Here is a 16,124-nt window from a genome sequence, read left to right as displayed (position 1 = left end):
ACAGACATCCAGGTACAGGAAGCACAGAGAGCCCCAAACAAGATAAACCCAAAGAGGCCCACACCAAGACACATCATAATCAAAATATCCAGAATTAAAGATAAAGAGAGAATCCTAAAAGCCACAAGAGAAAGTCAAGTTACATACAAAGGAAACCCCATAAGGCTATCAGCTCACTTCTCAGCAGAAACCTTACAGGCTAGAAGAGAGTGGCATGATATATTTAAAGTGCTAAAAGGAAAAAACTCACAGCCAAGAATACTCTACCCAACAAGGTTGTCATTCAAAATGGAAAGAGAGATCAAAAATTTCCCAGACAAGCAAAAATTAAAGGAGTTTGTCACCAAGAAACCAGTGCTATAAGAAATGTTAAAGGGACTGATTTAAGGGGAAAAGAGAAGACCACAAATAGGAAAAATTATCTATTTCCATGATAAGAAGGTAATGGATACAAATGCACAAAAAAGAGGTTAGATATGATATCAAAAACATAAAAGGAAGGAAGAGGGGAGTTAAAGAGTAGAGCTTTCAGACAGAGGTCAAACTAAAGAGACCATCAATTCTGTATAGAAGAAGAAAGGAACAGAGAAGGACTACTAAAACACTGAGAAAAAAAAGTTAAAAAATGGCAGTAAGTACATACTTATCAATAGCTACTTTAAACGTCAATGGACTAAATGCTCCAATTAAAAGGCATAGGGTGGCTGACTGGATAAAAAAACAAGACCCATATATATGCTGCATACAAGAGACACACTTCAGACCTAAAGACACTCACAAACTGAAAGTGAAGGGATGGAAAAAGATACTCCACGCAAATGGCAATGAAAAGAAAGCTGGGGTAGCAGTACTCATATCAGACAATATAGACTTTAAAACAAAAACTGTAAAAAGAGACAAAGAAGGGCATTACGTACAAGGGAACAATCCAACAAGAGGATATAACACTTGTAAATATCTACGCACCCAATGTAGGTGCACCTAAATATATAAAGCAATTATTAACAGACATAAAAACAGAAATAGACAGTAACACAATAATAGTAGGGGGTTTTAACACTCCACTTACACCAGCAGATAGATCATCCAAACAGAAGATCAATAAGGAAACATTGGCCTTAAATGATACACTAGAACAGATGGACCTAGTAGATATATACAGAGCCTTCCACCCAAAAACCGAAGAATACACGTTCTTTTCAAATGCACATGGAACACTCTCCAGGATTGATAACATATTAGGCCACAAAACAAGTATCCATAAATTTAAGAAGATTGAAATAATATCAAGCATCTTTTCTGATCACAACGGTATGAAACTAGAAATCAACTACAGGAAGAAAATCAGAAAAGCCACAAATACGTGGAGATTAAACAAAATGCTACTGAACAACGACTGGGTCAAAGAAGAAATCAAAAAATACCTGGAGACAAATGAAAATGAAAATATGACATGCCAGAATTTATGGGATACAGCAAAAGCGGTTCTAAGAGGGAAGTTTATAGCAATACAGGCCTATCTCAACAAACAAGAAAAATCTCAAATAAACAATCTAACAATGCACCTAAAGGAACTGGAAAAAGAAGAACAAACAAAGCTCAAAATCAGTAGAAGAAAGGAAATAATAGGGCCGGCCCCGTGGCTTGGTGGTTAAGTGAGCGCGCTCCACTGCTGGCGACCCGGGTTCGGATCCCGGGCTCGCACCGACGCGCTGCTTCTCCGGCCATGCTGAGGCCGCGTCCCACATACAGCAACTAGAAGGATGTGCAGCTATGACACACAACTATCTACTGGGGCTTTGGGGGGAAAAAATAAATAAATAAAATCTTTAAAAAAAAAAAAAAAGAAAGGAAATAATAAAAATGAGAGCAGAAATAAATGAAATAGAGACCCAAAAAACAATAGAAAAAATTAATAAAACCAAGAGCTGGTTCTTTGAAAAGATCAACAAAATTGACAAACCTTTAGCTAGACTCACCAAGAAAAAAAGACAGAAGGCACAAATAAGTAAAATCAGAAATGAAAGAGGAGAAATTACAACAGACACCTCAGAAATACAAAAGATTATAAGAGAATACTATGAAAAGCTATATGCCAACCAATTCGACAATCTGGAAGAAATGGATAAATTCTTAGAATCATTCAACCTTCCAAAACTGGATCAAGAAGAAGTAGAGAATTTGAATAGACCAATCACCAGTAAGGAGATCAAAACAGTAATCAAAAACCTCCCCAAAAATAAAAGTCCAGGACCAGACGGCTTCCCTGGTGAATTCTACCAAACATTCAAAGAAGACTTAATACCTATCCTTCTCAAACTCTTCCAAAAAATTGAGGAGGGGGGGAAGCTCCCTAACTCATTCTACGAAGCTGATGTTACCCTGATACCAAAACCAGACAAGGACAACAAAAAAAAAGAAAATTACAGGCCAATATCACTGATGAACATCGATGCAAAAATCCTCAATAAAATACTAGCAAATCACATACAACAATACGTTAAAAAGATTATACACCATGATCAAGTGGGATTTATTCCAGTTATGCAAGGATGGTTTAACATTCGCAAATCAATCAATGTGATACACCACATTAATAAAATGAAGAATAAAAATCACATGATCATCTCAATAGATGCAGAGAAAGTATTTGACAAGATATAGCATCCATTTATGATAAAAACTCTGAATAAAATGGGTATAGAAGGAAAGTACCTCAACATGACAAAGACCATATATGAGAAACCCACAGCTAATATCATCCTCAATGGTGAAAAACTGAAAGCTCTCCCTCTAAGAACAGGAACCAGACAAGGATGCCCACTGTCACCAGTCCTATTTAACATAGTACTGGAAGTCCTAGCCAGAGCAATCAGGCAGAGAAAGAAATAAAAGGGATCCAAATTGGAAAGGAAGAAGTGAAACTGTCACTATTTGCAGATGACATGACTTTATATACAGAAAACCCTAAAGAATCCACCAGAAAACTTTTAGAAGTAATAAATGAATATGGTAAAGTTGCAGGATACAAAATCAACGTACAAAACTCAGTTGCATTTCTATACACTAACAACGAAGTAGCAGAAAGAGAAATTAAGAATACCATCCCATTTACAATTGCAACAAAAAGAATAAAATACCTAGGAATAAACTTAACCAAAGAGGTGAAAGAGCTGTACACAGAAAACTATAAAACATTGCTGAAAGAAATTGAAGATGACACAAAGAAATGGAAAGATATTCCGTGCTCTTGGATTGGAAGAATTAACATAGTTAAGATGTCCATACTTCCTAAAGCCATCTATAGATTCAATGCAATCCCTATCAAAGTTCCAACAACATTTTTCACAGAAATAGAACAAAGAATCCTAAAATTTATATGGAACAACAAAAGACCCTGAATAGGTAAAGGAATCCTGAGAAAAAAGAACAAAGCTGGAGGTATCACACTCCCTGATTTCAAAATATACTACAAAGCTATAGTAACCAAAACAGCATGGTACTGGCACAAAAACAGATACACAGATCAATGGAATAGAATCAAAAGCCCAGAAGTAAACCCACACATCTATGGACAGCTAATCTTTGACAAAGGAGCCAAGAACATACAATGGGGAAAAGAAAGTCTCTTCAACAAATGGTGTTGGGAAAACTGGATAGCCACATGCAAAAAAATGAAAGTAGACCCTTACCTTACACCATACACAAAAATTAACTCCAAATGGATTAAAGACTTGAATGTAAGACCTGAAACTATGAAACTTCTAGAAGAAAACATAGGCAGTACGCTCTTCGACATCGGTCTTAGCAACATATTTTCAAGCACCATGTCTGACCGGGCAAGAGAAACAACAGAAAAAATAAACAAATGAGACTACATCAAACTAAAAAGCTTCTGCACAGCAAAGGAAACCAACAAAACGAAAAGACAACCTAACAATTGGGAGAAGATATTTGCAAACCATACATCTGATAAGGGCTTAATCTCCAAAATATATAAAGAACTCATGCATCTCAACAACAAAAAAACTTACAACCCAGTTAAAAAATGGGCAAAAGACCTGAACAGACATTTCTCCAAAGAAGATATACAGATAGCCAACAGACACATGAAAAGATGTTCAAAATCATTAACTATCAGGGAAATGCAAATCAAAACTACAATGAGATATCACCTCACGCCCGTCAGAATGGCTATAATTGACAAGACAGGAAACAACATGTGTTGGAGAGGATGTGGAGAGAAGAGAACTCTCATACACTGCTGGTGGGAGTGCAAACTGGTGCAGCCACTATGGAAAGCAGTATGGAGATTCCTCAAAAAATCAAGGATAGAACTACCATATGATCCAGCTATTCCACTGCTGGGTATTTATCCAAAGAACTTGAAAACATCAATGCATAAAGATACATGCACCCCTGTGTTCATTGCAGCATTATTCACAGTAGCCAAGACTTGGAAGCAACCTAAGTGCCCATCAAAGGACGAATGGATAAAGAAGCTGTGATATATATACACAATGGAATACTACTCAGCCATAAGAAACGATGAAATCCAGCCATCCGTGACAACATGGATGGACGTTGAGGGTATTATGCAAAGTGAAATAAGTCAGAGGGAGAAGGTCAAATACCGTATGATTTCCTTCCTTAAGCAGTAGATAATAACAACAATAAACAAACACATAGAGACAGAGATTGGATTGGTGGTTACCAGAGGGTAAGGGGGGAGGGGGGAGGGCGAAAGGGATAATTCGGCACATGTGTGGTGATGGGTTGTAATTAGTATTTGGGTGGTGAACATGATGTAATCTATGCAGAAATAGAAGTATAATGATGTACACCTGAAATTTATACAATGTTATAAACCAATGTTACTGCAATAAACAAAAAATTTAAAAAAAAAAAAAATACAAGTAAAGCAGGAACCTGAGTGTTAAGTGTGATAGGACCAAGGGAAGGAGATATTATGGGGGCTGCAGAGGCTTCTGGAAGAGCTGACACACGGGAAGGATTCAGAGACCAGGAGCAGAGAGCATCTGTGTTTGGGCTGGGTCAGAAGAGGCTCCCTAGGTGAGAGCAGAGGCGGGCTCTGGGAAGAGGGGGATGGGGCCTCCTACTCATTCACTCATAGAACAAAGCACTGAGGCACAGGCTTCTAGAGAAGGTGCCAGAATGGATGTGGAGGGCCACTGGGCTGAAAGTGGTGTCAAGATGAGTCTCACAGGCTCATTTCATTTGGGACCTGGACGGAAAAGAGGGGAAAGAGGAGCATTTCTAGACCGCTGCCTCCAACAGGAGAAGTGGCCAAGTGGTTGACTCTCTCCCTGTCTCTGTGCCTGAATGCCAAGCTGACACCATCTGGGGCCTTGCTAAGCAGTTCCCTGTGGGCCCCGTGGGGTTAGGCATTCCCAGGAAGCTTCCCCGGCACCCTCAGGGTTAGAAGCAGGGAGACCCTGCAGGGCATGCGAGGCAAAAGCAACTGAGGTCGCTGGGCTGGAGCACGGCAGCTCCCTCACCGGCGGTGAGGGCTGTAGAGGTGAAAATTCTTATCCCCTAAATGTAGAGCCCACGTGCACTGTGTCCAACACCCCAGAGGCAGCCTCAGGTCTGATAGCTGGATGGAGGTGGCCTGGCCAACGCAGAGGATGTGCCAATTCTTAGCCGGTTTCCAAAAGGTGACCTCCAGACAGGTAAACCCTGGGCGGCCTGGAGCCGGTGTCCTGCTGTTCCTGAGTCCTGCCGTATACAGTGCAGGGTCACAGTGAGTGCCCAACAATCGAATCAGACCAGGGACATGCGCAGCGTGAGCTGATTCTCCACAAGTCACTGGGAGCTTCTACATGAACCCCAGGGCACAACTGAAGCACATCAAATGGCTGCTTTCAACACGAACACCGCTGGAAACACTTATTTCTGGCTAATATAAAAGAATATTTACCTAACCCTTCCAAGATTCCATCCTGCCCTAACTGTCATGATCCTCAATGGGAGGAGTAACAGCACCCCAGGCCAGAAGGTCTCTTAGCAAGAAACCTCAACATCTAGAAGAGAAAAGTCACCAAGGAGATCAGGACCAAAACCTTCAGAGGCTTTTCTGGAGTGACAAATAGCCCAGAGAATGCCATGAGCACAGCAATGGGATCTGAGACTACAGAGAAATAACAAAGGCTCTGGGAAATGTCCTAATTACACTCATGGAAAAATAAACAAACTTAAAAAAAAGAAAAAGCTAAGAAGTCTTTAAAATCCATACTTCTGTAAGAAAAAAAAAAAAAGAAAACTAAACTATTGGTAATGACTCAAGGCCCAAGTAGATTGAAGCTGGCAGTCACGGCGAGGACGTCTCGGAGGACCCAGGAATGAGAGCGTCTGAGGCGACCAACCACTCCAGATTGCCCGAGACCCTCTCCGTGTTGCCCCTGAAAATCCTGCGTCCTGGGAAACTCTTGGTCACCCGCAACAGACAGAACGCAGAGCTCTCAAGTGCCTGTCCTCCCAGTGGGCAGAAGACGACCACAACGGGGGTCGACTGTGGCCAAATGGAGGGATAATGTTGAATTTTAATATATTTACTTAATTTAAGAACCTGCATATTTGTTCCAAATAGTTTTTGCAACAAATTTCAAAAGTAACCTCATCACAGCAGCCTCCCTATGTTGACGCACTGGGGACTCCATCCTGGTGGGCTGGCTCCCTTCCCACCAGCACCTGCTCTGGAGGCTAGCTCGGCCCAGAGACTGATGGTCTGGAGCGGGTGCGGGAACGTGGTAATCAGCAAACACATCGGCACAACTCACCACATCCATCTGACTGGACAGCTTAATCTGATGATAACACAATGGTGACAGAAACAAATTTTTCTGCACAATAAAGAATAGCACACATGGGCTTTTCCTGGGATAGCTGGCTAAATTCAGTAACTTTTGAAAATACATCATTTCTTTTCTTTGCCCATTATTCGAAGAACTTACACTCGAGTGCGGAAAGCCTTACTAATAAGAGCCACTGCGAACACTGAGCACAATTCTGATTACGCGCGGTCCTCAGGCCCTGGTCCACTTTCTCATTTGATTCCCTGTCATCTCACATGTGCACGGCCCGTCACTGTTGTCATTAACTAGATGACAAGTTCAGGACGCAGACGTGGAAGCGCCATTTCTCTTTTTTGTTTTTTTTGTGAGGAAGATCAGCCCTGAGCTAACATCCGTGCTAATCCTCCTCTTTTTGCTGAGGAAGACCGGCCCTGAGCTAACATCTATTGCCAATCCTCCTCCTTTTTTTTCCCCAAAGCCCCAGTAGATAGTTGTATGTCATAGCTGCACATCCTTCTAGTTGCTCTATGTGGGACGCGGCCTCAGCATGGCCGGACAAGCGGTGCGTCAGCGCGCGCCCGGATCCGAACCCCGGCCGCCAGTAGCAGAGTGCGCGCACTTAACCACTAAGCCACGGGGCCACCCCAGAAGCGCCATTTCTAAGGATGTGGCCACGTTCTGGCTTTGACCACTACTGGAGTGTGCTAAGGCCTGCAGAGCCCATGGCATAGATGCGCCTCATCCTTGATTCCCCCAGGAGCCACTGCTGCTTTTCCATCTGTCCTTCCAACCTGCCAGCCTGTGACCATCCAGGACCCACACGAGGGTCATTCCTCCCCGGGGAACACTCTGCCCCAAACCTGCCTTCACGTGGCGCCCGCCGCCCCTCCCTCAGCGTCCCTCCGCTCCTCCCTCAGCGTCCCTCGGACGGCGCCCCCGCTCCTCCCTCAGGTCCCTCCACTCCTCCCTCAGTGTCCCTCCGCTCCTCCCTCAATGTCCCTCGCACAGCACCTGCCGCTCCTCCCTCGGGTCCCTCCACTCCTCCCTCAGCGTCCCTCCACTCCTCCCTCAGGTCCCTCCACTCCTCCCTCAGCGTCCCTTGCACAGCACCTGCCGCTCCTCCCTCAGGTCCCTCCACTCCTCCCTCAGGTCCCTCCGCTCCTCCCTCAGGTCCCTCCACTCCTCCCTCAGTGTCCCTCGCACAGCACCCGCCGCTCCTCCCTCAGGTCCCTCCACTCCTCCCTCAGCGTCCCTCGCACAGCACCCGCCGCTCCTCCCTCAGGTCCCTCCACTCCTCCCTCAGCGTCCCTCGCACAGCACCCGCCGCTCCTCCCTCAGGTCCCTCCACTCCTCCCTCAGCGTCCCTCGCACAGCACCTGCTGCTCCTCCCTCAGGTCCCTCCGCTCCTCCCTCAGGTCCCTCTGCTCCTCCCTCAGCCTCCCTCCACTCCTCCCTCAGCGTCCCTCCGCTCCTCCCTCAGCGTCCCTTGCACAGCACCTGCTGCTCCTCCCTCAGCCTCCCTCCGCTCCTCCCTCAGCGTCCCTCGCACAGCACCTGCTGCTCCTCCCTCAGCCTCCCTCCACTCCTCCCTCAGCGTCCCTCCACTCCTCCCTCACCGTCCCTCGCACAGCACCCGCCGCTCCTCCCTCAGGTCCCTCCGCTCCTCCCTCAGGTCCCTCCACTCCTCCCTCAGCGTCCCTCCGCTCCTCCCTCAGCCTCCCTCCACTCCTCCCTCAGCGTCCCTCCACTCCTCCCTCACCGTCCCTCGCACAGCACCCGCCGCTCCTCCCTCAGGTCCCTCCGCTCCTCCCTCAGGTCCCTCCACTCCTCCCTCACCGTCCCTCGCACAGCACCCGCCGCTCCTCCCTCAGGTCCCTCCGCTCCTCCCTCATGACCCCCTGGATGGCACCCGCTGCTCCTCCCTCAGCGTCTCTCCACTCCTCCCTCAGCATCCCTCTGCTCCTCCCTCAGTGTCCCTCCACTCCTCCCTCAGGTCCCTCCACTCCTCCCTCAGCGTCCCCCTGGACGGAGCATGCCGTTCCTCCCTCAGCGTCCTTCTGGACAGCACCCACAGGCCCTAAAACATGGATGGGTGCTAGACAGGCACGTCTCCCCGCTGCGGTGGGAGCCCCCTCCCCGTCACCATTCTAAGCGGGAGGCCCAGAAGCAAGTCAGATTCAGGGGGCCCTGGGTGACTCTCTGCTGACCAATGGCCACCGTGGGTGCTCAGACAAGAAGACACTCTGAGGACACTGGCCAGTCCAAATATTTTGTGGTCTCTATCAAAGGAGACTAAGCACACGCTTTATTTTTAATTCGCATTCTGATGTGACTGTACACCCAAAACTTGACAGTTTTATTTTAAAGATTTACTACCACTTGCAGGAAAGTACAGGTTACCTCCCACAGAGAGAGGCTGGGGATGGGGAGCGCCTGTTAATGAGCCTCACGCCTCCCTGCTGACATTTCTGCCCGAATGAACAGTCACAATAAGGCAATCACCCTGCTTCAGAACCCAAATGCCACGCAAGGCAGAAAGGGGTTATTTACCCTTCCAAAGCCAGACATTTCTCTGACTTCCCTGAGGATTGTTTTTATGTGAATAAAAAGTATATATACCAAACAGTTTTTCCTTTACTCAGTAAGAAAAACGCTTCTAAACTTAGTCATCTTCCATAGCTGCATTCTCCTCTCACCCGCACACTCTCCATGTGAAAGGCCTGCAGGACTGACCCCGGCAGCATCGCAGAGACTGTCCCCTCACTGCACTTGACACACTGCGTGTGACAGTATTTTCCCATGTGTGACTGCTCACACCTCAGAGACCGCCTGCTGTCACCAACCCTTCTCTCCTCCTTCCTTCCTCTTCTCTCCCACCTAGTCCACACACCAGCTGAAGGAGTTTCTATCAGAAGCACTCATGACTCAGGGTCCCCACTCACAAAGCTCCAAAACGCCACCAGCTCAGAGAGAAAAGCCCCCTTCCTTAGTCCAGCATTTGGGGTCTCCAGGCCTAGCCACGCCCTAACTTTCAGGCATCCTTCCTGGGTCCATAACCCACCTCTACTCCAACTGAACTGCTGACAGGTCCCCAACCGCATCCTCGAGGCCCCGTTCCCAATGCTCTGCCCAGAACACCCCGCCCCTCAGGCCACCTGGAGAAACACCAGCCTCTGTACAAATGCTTCACCCACCCTTACTACTGCAGCCGGACCAGGTCCCTGGCCCGCAGGGCCCGCAGGGACATAGTAAGGAGTGTGGCTGAGGTCCCAGAACATGGCCTGTACTCGGGATGCTCCCCCTCCTTCCTCTGGTACCCACCCCACTGGTCCCACCACTCTCAGACGAGGCATGGGGTATACAGGAACACCTTCAATAAATGCAGTGCGTACACAGGTACAGTCTCACTGTCACCACATCCTCACTGCGTTCAGCCCTCTACTAGAGTGGTTTGTATACTAGGAGGGGTCAGCAGCACCTTCAAGCAGGGATGGACTCAGTGTACTGGTTTTCCCACGATGCCAAGGATAATGCTGGGCCACACTGGTGCTCACATAATGTAACTGAACACACAGGTAGGTATTTATGCCACATCTTGCCCCCAAAAGGACTTCCAACAGTTTCTCTGCTTCACCACTGCCAAGGCAGCACGGCACAGTGAGTAGTGAAGAGCCTGCGCTAGGTCACAATAAACCTGAGCTGAAAACAGAACTCTACTCCCATCCCTGGGTGCCTTGTGCAAGTCACTCAAACTCTGCCAGAGCCAGCTTCCTCACATGCAAAACAAAGACGCTTACAGTGCCAACATCACTGGTGACAATGAGGATGTGATACGTCAGGCTATGTAAAGCAACCAGCACAGTAAGCCTTCAATAAACGTTATCATCAGCAATATCATTATCACACTGACCAGGATCTTCTGGAATTTGAGCAACTCTCCCAGGCTCAACCGTGATATGAGGGTAAAGAGACATCTAAAAATAAGGCCCAGTTCCAAACACACATAAATTATTGTAGATTTTCTATTTTTGACAAAGCTTACCTAATGGACCATGTTACCCCTCACTACTGCTACAAGCAGTCACACAGGGGAAAACATTGTTATATGCTGGTGTCACTGCTGGTTCCTGGCCACTGCCATACTGTCAGATTCTATGTCTGGTCCTTCGGGAAGTCCTTTAAATTTAACAGAGGATTAATATCAAGCCTCCCAGAGGCAGTAACTCAGGCTGCTAGAGACTGGCAGTGCCCACTGGGAACACACACGCTAAGCCAGTTGCCCGCTCGAGGCCCACAGGGCACAAGCTTGCCATGGACATGAACACTCAGAACACTGCCACCTGGGCGGGAAGCACCTTGAAGGCAGCCACTTCAGCAGCTCTCAATACTGTCCACTGTAAAAAAAAAAAAAAAAAAAGAGAAACAGGCAGCAGAGTAAATCACCTCCTTAGAGACAAAAGACCGTTTAGAAACCTAGCAGTCAGCACTGAGCGTCATCACGCTCCAGACCAAACAAAGGTCCATGAGCATATGGAATCACAGACACATGAGAGGTGGGTGCTACAGCCAACACCCCACCTCTAGTCCTGCCTCTACTAAAAACAGTTTTATGACTGAGCTAACACACGTCAACTATTATGACTGTTCAGGGCTCACATGTGCCGGGCCTGGTAAGATCCCCAAATGTGATTTCTCCCAACTGCCCACAACAGCCTTGTGAATGATAGTGTCATTTTCCGTTTTTGGAGAAATCAGCTCAGAAAAGTTAAGTTACTTTACGCAAGGTCATAGATAGTAACTAGTGAAGCCAGGTCCAAATTGAAGCAATCTTGTTCCCAGGGACTGCACTCTTAACCCTGTGTATACCACCCCAAATGATGGCTTGGGTTATGTGTAAATCTGTAAAACAAGGATGCTGATTGGACTGAGGGAACACTAGAATGCTGACTGGACTGGAGAGAAACAAGGATGCTGATTGGACTAGAGGGAAACAAGGATGCTGATCAGACAGGAGGGAAACAAGGATGCTGATTGGACTGGAGGGAAACAAGGATGCTGACTGGACTAGAGAGAAACAAGGATGCTGATTGGACTGGAGGGAGACAAGGATGTTGACTGGATGGAGGAGAAAATAAGGATGCTAACTGGACTGGAGGGAAACAAAGAGTCTGGTTTGTTCCTCACCTTTTTTCCAGTCTCATCCTTCTGTGAGACTGTAATTCCAAATTAAGATTTCTATCCAGGCAGTGCTTCATACTTCACAAAATACTCATTTATTATTTCATGTGCTTACACTCATCCAGGTAGACAGAATATGTGTGATCATCATCTGACAGATGAGGAGGCAGCTGTGGGGTTAACAGTTGCCCAGTCACCCAGCTAGTAAACGCCATCACCAGAATCCCTCCCATTGTTCTCCCCTACACCACTCTGGCACTTTCTAAATAAAAACTTGATTCAGTTCCACAAAAATGTATTTGGTTGCGTTTTTGAAAGTTAACTCTCACCTGAGACCATGAAAATGCTTCTACCCAGAGGGGAGAAAAGCAATACCAGCCCTTCAAAAGGAAAGATAGGAGTGAAATATAATAGGGCTGTCCATGCTTAACATTTGTTTGTAAACTAATGCCAAAGTTTTAGTAACATCTGCATCTTTTGTTATAACCACAAGACCGAAAACTGTAATGCTATGATAACATGTTGGGTTTGCAATTTGAAGAGATTCAGATGTCTCTGAGGAGTTACAAAACCATACACAGATCCATTCTCACAGGCAACTTAGAACGGTGCTGGCTGCAAATGGATCCATCTGGAATGGGAGCTCGGGAGTCTGTCTGGGCTGGAAGGCACTACTTCTCCGCCAATCCTAAAGACTTCCATAGAGATGCTCAAACACTGGGGTCCTCCAGAATCCCCTGAGGAGCTTGGAAAGACACAGGTCCCCAGGTTCTGATCCGATAGGTCTGGCAAGGGGCCCTGTAATCTGCCTTTTTAACCAGTAACCTCGGTAATTCTGACACTAGCAGGGCTCAGACCACCTTTTGAGAAATGCTGTTCCACCACTGCTCATGAATATTCCGCTTCAAGGGGAGTGACAGGTCCTGCATTCCAGTGGTGGCTCTTACTAATGACACAACCAGAGGCTCAAAATCTGAAAGGGACACCTTGGCCCCTACTTTTAGTCCTTTTGATTGGGGAGTAAGAGGTAGCTAAAAGTTTAAAAACAAATGAGCTAAAAGTTTATAACAGTTACTTATTAAATTTCAACATTTAAATGTCCCATCCTATATTTTGCCCTGAGATTCAATTCCCTCTCTTCACCCTTCTAGATACCTCTGAATACCCAGTGCTGGAATTGCCCAATCTGTCAATAAGGTAAGAGTTTTCTAAACTACTATCCATATGACTCAATTTGTCAGTAAGAACTGCCACCAGCGCTGTGCTTGCAGAAAAATGTCCATAAATGCATTACTGCGACTGGCAGATCGATGTCTATAATAAAAACAAACAGATTTAACAAGCGCCTGCTTTTACTAGTCGTGCCATTGGTGGGCTGCACATTCAGTTTCACCCCCAGACTTCTGGGAACGGGCAATAGAGCTTGGGTTGGATACTCTGCTGACTTCACAAGTGTTATGGGTAGGAAATTATTCTAACAAGAAAATTTTCCAAGTAGTAGGGTGAACATACTAGGCATTTACAGCTCTCTCACAATTCCTTTCATGGTTACACACATACACACACGACAACAAATTCAACAACCAGGAGAAACTCAAAAGCCATGTTTTCGTAGAATTTTTAACTAGTTTTACCACAGCTGTATCACAGGCCAAATTAGTTACCTCCAGGTGGGAGGAAGGGACATGAGGCCAGCCTGCCTCCCTGGACACCCCCTACTCTTCGGCTAAGCCTGAAGACAACGGTATCAAGGACAAGCTCGACATTCAACACGTGGCCAAGGATGTCACTGCTGTGTCAGTGGCCCCTGGGGCAGTCTATTTACTTAGTTACTTAGCTGGGACAGACATCAGCGGGGGTGACTGTCACAGACTGGTTTAACCACCAGGGGTTCCAAGCTCTTTGGCAAGACACTGTCTGTGACCAATTTACATGTGAGCTACATCAGCCAAAACCACTCTGATTCCTTCAAGGGTTACAAAAGGTCACAAAAACGATTTATTCCTCTTCTTAGACAATTCATTTTAACAGCTATATAAAAGAGTAAATCATTCACTATACTCCATATATTAATGATATGGTTTTCCCCAAAGCCTGCAGCCCTCCCATATAAGCTCTTTACTAATTTTTTTAAGTCAAAAGAAAACTAGACTATTTCTTTCCATGGACCAGCAGATAGGCAGCAGTTACCCAAATGCCACAAGAACACACATCTTGCAGCATTTTGTCCACAACACCAGATCCCAAACTTTCATCTACCTATGCCCAAGACAGGCCTCCAAGGCTAACAGAATGGGAAAACTGATCATGTCAACCAAGGGGAAACTAGCCCTCCTGCACAGCTCAAACCTCCCTCCCCACCCAGATAAACCACACACTTTCAAACCAAGAATGGGGCATTGGCTTGGTTCATGTATCATGAGCGTATATGAAAGGATGGTATGGAACCCCCTCTCACCCAATAGTAATGTTATAGTTTACCTGTCTCTGATTTTTAAATCTTCAGGTTTTGTTTAAATAATATTCTGTGATAAGACCCAAGCTCTTTCAGAAAGTACCTGTATCAGAGGCTACCCATCCCAGGAAACAGAGGGTCAGGGAGGACAGAGACAGCAGCCAAGTGAGCCGAGGGCCTTTCAGAGACCGGGAGCCAACATCCACACCTGAGTCCCCAGAGACACAAGAGGATGTCAGAACCCTCAGGGAAAGTGGATCTAGAAGAGGAACTTTACGTTGGGGTAAGGGGCTTAGGCCGGGTCGGAGCGAGGTGTGAAAACAAATCTGACAATGCTAACATATGACCACAGGCAAAGAGGATTCAGAAAATACTGTTTTGCTTCCATTTTTTCCTACAAGGAGAATATATTATAAACTGAAAAGGGCACTGATGCCCAAAAAAGGGAGTTGGAATGAAACAGTCGTCTGGTTTGAATCAGTGGCTTCTAAACGTTCTCTGCAAAATGAGAAAAATAAAGACAATTTACTAAGTTTATTAAAAAATACTGAGAAGAGTAAACTGTCTTGGGTTCCTGAGAAAGGAAGAGACTGGAGCAGAAACCCCGAGGAAATGCCAGGGAAGTCATGGTCTTCCTCAGGCCTCCCTTCCCCTCCATCCCTGTGTGAGGGACAGACAAGGCCCCGATTGAGACAGCTGTGAAGGAACCCGTGAGGACAGAAGGCCTGAGTGGAAGAAAAGGCCCAGGTGAGGCTCAACTGATACCCAAGCAAGACCAAAAGAGAGAGGAAAAGAATGGTCCAAGAATCTTAACAGCTGAACAACAGTGAGATGTTAACCAGTGTGTCTGTGCCTAGTGCTTTATTTCTTTAAAACTTGCTCTCCAACAGTGAAGCCTTTTTAAAGCAGTGTCTAATAAGATTAGTTAAATCTAGCTCTTGTGATACAGCTTTGTTTTAATGAAAAGAATATTCATAGAAAACTACCTTAGTAGAGCTCTATACTTGAGGCCTGGTTCATCATGCAGCCCCCAGACTGTAACAGACACCACTCTACTATTCAAATTCTAATTCCAGACAAGAACCCAAGAGAAATGAAACACGTGCCAGGGCAAGGCCAGCCCCCTTTGCTAGTTGCAGACTCTGGACCTTGGCAAGTGTGGACTTGGTGTGAATGGCCTTAAGGATAAGGGTCTGAGTTAACATAATATTGACTACCAGCTGGGGGGTGGGTGGAGGTGGGGGAGTGGAGAGGGGGCTCTGACACCGTTTCCTGAAAATTGGTTTACCACCATAATGTGCGAAGCTTTCTTTTTTTGTGTCTTTTTCACCTCCCTGAGCAGACTCCACGGAGGGACTCATGAAAACCACAAAACCATCTCCTAATCATCTGGGGAGATGACTAGGAAGGCCCAACTGAGATATTCTACAGGTTCATATTTAAAGAATCAGGGCACTTCTCAGCTCTTTATGTTCAACAGCTCCATGGCCTGACAACATCTGTGGGGACCCCTCTCTGGACCTCATCTGATGACTGTCCACCCAACCAAGCAAAAGCTGTGCTCACAAATACAAAACGGGCTTCCAGGACAGAAAGCCGGCTACTGAGCTGAGGCGTTGAGAGGGAAATCCATTGGAGATTTCAGGACATGATGAACCCAGGGAGAGAGGAACAGC

The 16,124-nt window shown here is 46.1% G+C and overlaps 1 protein-coding gene across 5 annotated transcripts in view; it reads right to left on the bottom strand.

Moving 5' to 3' along the window:
* The window catches only part of MGMT (O-6-methylguanine-DNA methyltransferase), a 307,254-nt gene that overhangs the window by 290,353 nt on the left and 777 nt on the right, over positions 1-16,124 (bottom strand). The gene's annotated exons all lie outside the window — the stretch shown is intronic.

The sequence above is a fragment of the Ceratotherium simum genome, chromosome 6 (genome assembly GCF_057802395.1).
Source record: "Ceratotherium simum simum isolate JZ-2026a chromosome 6, ASM5780239v1, whole genome shotgun sequence".
Taxonomy (NCBI): Eukaryota; Metazoa; Chordata; class Mammalia; order Perissodactyla; family Rhinocerotidae; genus Ceratotherium; species Ceratotherium simum.
The sequence above is the reverse complement of the archived record's forward strand: the minus strand, read 5'-3'. Positions and strand labels throughout refer to the sequence as shown.